The sequence below is a fragment of the Bolinopsis microptera genome, chromosome 9 (assembly GCF_026151205.1).
Source record: "Bolinopsis microptera isolate Bmic1 chromosome 9, MBARI_Bmic_1.0, whole genome shotgun sequence".
NCBI classification, from domain to species: domain Eukaryota; kingdom Metazoa; phylum Ctenophora; class Tentaculata; order Lobata; family Bolinopsidae; genus Bolinopsis; species Bolinopsis microptera.
This window is the reverse complement of record NC_087080.1, coordinates 1,585,812-1,593,197: the sequence shown is the minus strand read 5'-3', so window position 1 is coordinate 1,593,197 and position 7,386 is coordinate 1,585,812. Positions and strand designations below refer to the sequence as shown.

Here is a 7,386-nt window from a genome sequence, read left to right as displayed (position 1 = left end):
AAATATGGGCGTGGCTGCCCCGCGGGCACCGTTTGGCGGTTGGGGTCCGGGACCCCCTCAAAAGTTCGGTCTCTGGTCCTAGTTTGTTGGTCAACTGCTATTTCGAAACCAAGTTTCACAAGAAATCAGGGTGAACCCCCCCCCCCCCCCCCCTTAAGAAGTTATCGTGAGTAACAATATCTTCGATTTTCATTCTATAGCACATTTAATTCAAATTTAAAACACAACAATAGTATTAAATATAAGCTTTAAAGTTATCTTACCACAGGCTGTTTTGTCAGAGTTTGGTGTCAATCCAGCGTCACATGTCTCACATGAACCCCCCCCCCCCCCCCCTTAATATTAAAAAGGTAGTTCAAACGAATTGCTGCTTAAAGATTTCCCAATTCTTCAGAGCCATGTCCAGCTGGAAGCTACAAGAACATTGAGATGAACACATGTAAAGAATGTCCTGATAACACGATCAGTTCAGAAGGAGCAGCCTTGTGTACAGTTTGTGAACTTGGCCAGGAACGAAACTCAGGGAGAACAAAATGTGGTAAGAATTGTTAACAAGAATCGAGCTGAGATGATTATATCTGCATAGATGGACAAAGATAGGATAAGGGTTAAGACGGGATAAGGATAAGGCGCCAGATAGGACTTGGAATCAAGAAGGCAAATTTGTGGTATGCCGTGGTTGTGTGGATATTTAATTATTCACCTATTGTTATAAATCTAATGTTATTGTAACAATGTAACACATCTAAACTGTATTTAAATACTTATATGATAACGATTTTCTTATCTTCCATTACGATTTGCCAGTTGTAACGTTATTAATTCCAGAGCCGTGTGGAGAAGGAACATATCGGAATGATGCTATGACAAGCTGTGAGACATGTGAAGCTGGATTGACACCAAACTCAGACAAAACAGCCTGTGGTAAGATAAATTTAAAGAATAAAGCTTATGTTTAATAATATTGTTGTGTTTTAAATTTAATTAACTGTGCTATAGAATGAAAACCGAGGATATTGGTATTAACAATAAATTCTTAATATTAATAAGGTAGTTCAAACGAATCGTTGCTTAAAGATTTCCTAATTCTTCAGAGCCATGTCCAGCTGGAAGCTACAAGAACATTGAGATTAACACATGTAAAGAATGTCCTGATAACACTATCAGTTCAGAAGGAGCAGCCTTGTGTACAGCTTGTGAACTTGGCCAGGAACGAAATTCAGAAAGAACAAAATGTGGTAAGAATTGTTAACAAGAATCGAGCTGAGATGATTTTATCTGCATAAATGAGCAAAGATAGGATAAGGGTTAAGACAGGATAAGCATAAGGCGCCAGATAGGGCTTAGAATCAAGAAGGCAAATTTGTGGTACGAAAAGGCTAGAACCGTAAAAGTTTGGGTGGTAATAATTCTATCAAAAAAACCGTGGTTGTGTGGATATTTAATTTTTCACATATTGTTAAAAATCTAATGTTATTGTAACACATCTGAACTGTACTTAAATAGTTATATAATAACGATTTTCTTATCTCCCATTGCGATTTGCCAGTTTTAACGTTATTAATTCCAGAGCCGTGTGGAGAAGGAAAATATCGGAATGATGCTATGCCAAGCTGTAAGACATGTGAAGCTGGATTGACACCAAACTCTGACAAAACAGCCTGTGGTAAGATAACTTTAAAGCTTATGTTTAAAAATATTGTTGTGTTTTAAATTTAATTAACTGTGCTATAGAATGAGAACCGAGGATATTGGTACTCACAATAACTTCTTAATATTAATAAGGTAGTTCAAACGAATCGTTGCTTAAAGATTTCCTAATTCTTCAGAGCCATGTCCAGCTGGAAGCTACAAGAACATTGAGATGAACACATGTAAAGAATGTCCTGATAACACGATCAGTTCAGAAGGAGCAGCCTTGTGTACAGTTTGTGAACTTGGCCAGGAACGAAACTCAGGGAGAACAAAATGTGGTAAGAATTGTTAACAAGATTCGAGCTGAGATGATTATATCTACATAGATGGGCAAAGATAGGATAAGGGTTAAGACAGGATAAGAATAAGGCGCCAGATAGGGCTTAGAATCAAGAAGGCAAATTTGTGGTACGAAAAGACAAGAACCGTAAGAGTCTGGGTGGTAATAATTCTATCAAAAAACCGTGGTTGTGTGGATATTTAGTTATTCACCTATTGTTTTAAATCTAATTTGATTGTAACACATCTGAAGTGTACGTCTTATATAATAACGATTTCCTTATCTTCCACAACGATTTACCAGTTGTAATAATATATAACGTTATAATTCCAGAGCCGTGTCGGGAAGGAACATATCGAAATGATGCTATGACAAGCTGTGAGACATGTGACGCTGGATGGAAACCAAACACTAACAAAACTGCCTGTGGTAAGATAACTTTAAATCTTATATTATTGTTATGTTTTAAATTCAATTTAACTGCGCTACAGAATGGTAAATTGTATACAGTATTTGAGACTTGGACCCCCGAGCAAACGATAGTGTAGTTATATTTGAGGTTGCTTGAAAGGGTTCGGGTTGGGACAGAAAAATTAAATCGCGGAACTGCGGAAGAGAACATAAGAAACCGTCAAAATAACCCTTATTAATCAGTTTAACGTGATTTAATATGACATATCGACAGTGAGCTGTACGGGACTGAATGCTGAGTGGAGAACTGCGATCAGAACAACAACACAGTTCCCAGTAGTCCCAGGAACCGTGGTGAAAGTGAATTGTATTGAATCCAGAGCTCTCAATAAAGGGAGCAGCGAGGTGACCTGCACCTCAGGAACGGAATTTATTTTCGATTTTAATGAACCCGAGTGTATGAATACAGGTATAATTGTAGAATCAGATATGCTAAATGACCATAGCATCTCTACAAAAGGATAACTAAACACTTCATATAACCAGGGTAGTATCAGCATAACCGACAAAAGGGGGTAAAATAATGTCGTAATGCTGTAATGGGGAGAGTTGGTTAATGGTTATATTACTAAAGAAAACTGATTTAATTTAATCTTACAGTTGATGGGCTATGACAAATAGCTCAGATGATACTGCAATCTAACTTAGATATCTAAATAAGAAAATGTATGTTTGAGTTTTCTGAGTGGAAAAGTATGACAGCAGAAACCCAATACCCAAAAGTCCCCAGAAAAGTTATCGAGGTAACCTGCTCTGAGATCTCGACACAGGGAGCAGCATACAAAGCAAAATAAAATGTAAAATCAATTTAAATTCAAAAATGTAACAAAAGAATGCATTTTCATTCAACATAGTAAAACACTTTGTTTCATAAATTCATTAAATGTAAACTAAAACACTTAATACAATCGTAAGATGTACGTAGAATCCAGCTCAATTTTACAGCATAAACCCTTGATGATATAGTCTAGCAAATATTAGAAACTAACCGCAAATCCGGTGATTTCCATTTAAAATGACAAAAACCAGAAGATCTTAATAAAGTCTAATTTTAATCTTCTCCTATCTCAAGTTATTAATTAACTACCCCAGGAACAATGACGATGATGTATAAAGTCTATACGAATGTCGACAGAATAGAGATGAACAGGAAGAAAGTGAGAGAATATCAGCTCCAATTAATCTATGAGAATTCAAGGTTAGTAAGAAAAATGTTTGTTTTTTTCGTCATATACTGCAACACTTCTATTTTGCTGAATTCCTAAAATTCAATTGCTGTTTGATACACACATTGATATTATCTAACTTATTTTGACCTTGACTGTGAACAAATTTACTTTCGCATTTTGAACATGAACCGTGCTGATTACCAGAAATTACATGCACAATACCAGAAATAATGTGTCACTCAGCAATCAAATCACTATTTTAGAATACAGATTACAGAAACGAGCTTAATGGCATTGATAAGTGATGAATACCCTGAAAAAAGACACATAACTCCATCACTGTGAGACATATTTGTGTTTTTAAACATTCATAAAAATTATTCAATTTAAATAAATATTATTTATAAATATGTATTTAACATTAAACAAAATTCAAAATCTATTCAAAGATTTAACAAAGGTTTGATGTATTGCTATAATTTCATATTACAACAATTTGTTTCAGACCCTTACTCAGTAGGAACGAACCTTTCAACTGAAAAGATGTGAATCCTTTGTTGACCATTTTATGAGCTGTGAGCAGTAAGTACAAGAAGCGGAGGGTTACTCTTTTCGTCGAAATCTTTCAAAAAACTGCTCAATCAATATCCAAAAAATTTTAACATTATTAGGCTTATTTTAATACTTCTCATACAAAGTTACAACAAAGTCTTCATGTTATGAAACCTGGGTTTGGACAGGATAATATTACCCGCCTAAAATATTTCCATCGCGTTACATAATACTCAATAAATGTAATAGATTTGTAGTGTTGTAATTAGTTTTGCTGCTGAAGTGTATCCAGCCCTAATATATAACAACCTTAGAAAAGCAAACTTACTTACTTTCGTTTTTAAACCTACTTTCAGCTTTTATCAGCAGTTACAATTACGGTACGTACCTATACCTAATACGTAGAATCTAGTTAATTGTAATAACATACACCATTGATAGCTTGGTGATATTGTCTAGCAAATATTAGAAACTGACTGGAAATCCGGTGCTTTCCATTTCAAATGGCAAAAGCGAGAAGATCTTTATATCGTCAATTAATGATAATTTACTCTTATTTTAAGTTATTAATAACCAACTCCAGGAACGAAGACGATGCTGCATAAAGACTATACGGATGTTCAACAGAGAGGATATCAGCTTCAACCAATTAATGAGAATTGAAGGTTAGTAAAAAATGCCCCTTTTTAAGTGCTTTTTCGTGATAACACTTCTATTGTGCTGAATTCCTAAAATTCACTTGCTGTTTGATACACACATTGATATTATCTAACTTATTTTGAACTTGACTGTGAACAAATTTACTTTCGCATTTTAAACATGAACTGTGCTGATCACCAGAAATTACATGTACAATACCAGAAATAATGTGTCACTCGGCAATAAAACCACCATTTCAGAATACAGATTACAGCAACGAGCTTCATGGCATTGATAAGTGATCAATAGTTACCCTGAAAAAGACACATAACTCCATCACTGTGAGACATATTTGTGTTTATAAACATTTATAAACATTATTCAATATTAAATACATGTTATTTATAAATATGTACTTAACATTAAACAAAATTCAAAATCTATTCAAAGATTTAACAAAGTTTTGATGTTTTGCTATTATATCATATTATAACAATTTATTTCAGACTCTTACTCAGTAGGAACGAACCTTTCAACTTACATAACAAAATGTGAAACCTTTGTAAACATTGTTAGGCAGCTGCGAATAGTAAGTACAAGAAGTGAAAAATATTCTTCTCGTTTAAATTTTTCTACAAACTGTTCAATAATTATTATTTCATGAAATATGATCATTTCTAGTTTAACATTCGAACACGAAATGTGGTGTTTACCAAAAACTACATAATAACAAATTCTTGTCACTCAACCATTTCAGAATCCAGCAACGAGCCTCATGATATTGAAACGAAGATCACGAGAAAAGACACAGACCTCCGCCACTGAGATACTGCTGTAAGTCCTTATACTAAGCTACAGATAATTTTGAAAAATTCAACACAGATTATCCATATTTTCTAGGAATTCATTTTTCATCAATACTTAAAGTTAATAAATTAATTTAAAGCATCGACTGTGCACCATTCAATGAATAGTGTTGATAAAATCATTATGATTAATATAAAACAGTCTCCAGAGTTCAGTCTACAGAGATTTATAAGGGTAGGGTGAGCCAATCACATCAACTCTTTTCTCGGTTTGGACGTTTCTGTTTGTATGTTTCTCGCTACTGAATTTGCAAATTATAATACTAATAGGGTAGTCAGTTCAAGCCAAGGGGAAACGGGGCTAAGGTACAGTGTCCACCATAAAACTGAAAGGTAGCAAAAGTAGGAGTGATAGGGGGAGCAGTCGCCGTTTTCACATAGCCTCGGCAGTCGCGCGCTACTGCAAGCGAGAGGGCTCTGGTTAGAGCAAGTCGCCCTTTATAATAAGACAATACGGTTTAATAAAATGATTTTAATAGTAATGGTAATGAACAAAATGAGGTTTCATTTGACCGAAGAGCCGCTGTTGGAAAAACAGTGAAACGTCCTGTTTAAATCGAGCCATCGTTTCCTATTGCCAAATAAAATTACACATTTCTCATGCTCTCGAAGTTCACTCGATAACTCACTGTCCCTCTCGGCCCCACACAGATTCTCGCAGCTCCTTACTGCTCCACACCGCTCCTCGCTACTTTCTCTTACATTAAATACACGAGCCCGTACTAGATTGTTAAAAGCCGGAAATTGTCTGATCTATTAAGCAGAATTGTCGCAGATAATATGGTAGGCTGCAGCTTTGCAGGTAATAATGTGAGAGTGTTCACTGCACGTGAACTGCACTGTACAGTGTACACTGGTTACCGTCCTCGGTACAGCCACTAGTTTAATAAATCTATACCGTATTTTATAGTGGCGCTCCTTTACCTTTGTATCGTATTTTATAGTTTATTACCTTTGTTTTTCGATTTCGCATATAAAGTCATATTTTATAGTTTAACGTTAGGCATGTTCATTCAATGATTTGTTGCAATGAAGAAATAAAACAAATAATTTGTAAAATAAAATGCTATCTATCAATTCGGCAATGGGCACCCGTCTGAGAATTACAGATTAAGCTGCAATGCATTACTCATGACTTTCAATAACATCAGATCCAAAGTCTGTGACTCTGTATCACTAAGTTTTTCAGTAGGCTGTTCGGTTTATTTTTCACCCTTTTCCGACTTTACCTTGGCTACCGTGGTTACCGTGGTTACCACTGCACCTTGTCTCACTGTACATTAACACATAGATAATGGACATCAAGTTCTTAACGGTTTATGTCGTTAATTACTGTTAATTACTGTTAATGCTATTCTTAATGTTCATCACTATATGAGTATAAGTGGTGTGTTCTCAGTATATTTTTGCAAGGATATTTGAAGATTCGAAATATTAATCGTTTGTTTTAAATCTTTAATAGTAGATTATATATTTTATATGCAACAAGGTCATCGTCAGTGATTTCTGCTAATAATATTGCAATTACTCAGAGATGACATGCCTTGCAACATGTTTTACGATAGCCTGTAAATTGATAGTTTGATCTCAGTATTTACAACAAATCATCTAGCTTGATTGATTCAAAGGGAGAATTAAATTCCTCTGTTACTCAGAGATGATTAACCTAATAACCTAATAACTTGAAAAGAATATACTTAATTTCCAGTGCAAT

The 7,386-nt window shown here is 34.9% G+C and overlaps 2 long non-coding RNA genes across 2 annotated transcripts; both read left to right on the top strand.

Annotated features, from left to right (window-relative positions):
- Window positions 1-1,886: 1,886 nt before the first annotated feature.
- Window positions 1,887-3,420, top strand: LOC134821333 (uncharacterized). The gene is made up of 3 exons (XR_010161005.1): window positions 1,887-1,973; window positions 2,309-2,404; window positions 2,661-3,420. It is a non-coding gene; the product is annotated as an uncharacterized LOC134821333 (long non-coding RNA).
- Window positions 3,421-3,550: 130 nt separating this feature from the next.
- On the top strand, window positions 3,551-4,511 carry LOC134820360 (uncharacterized). Its single transcript, XR_010160875.1, has 3 exons — window positions 3,551-3,644; window positions 3,879-3,956; window positions 4,121-4,511. It is a non-coding gene; the product is annotated as an uncharacterized LOC134820360 (long non-coding RNA).
- Window positions 4,512-7,386: the final 2,875 nt, after the last annotated feature.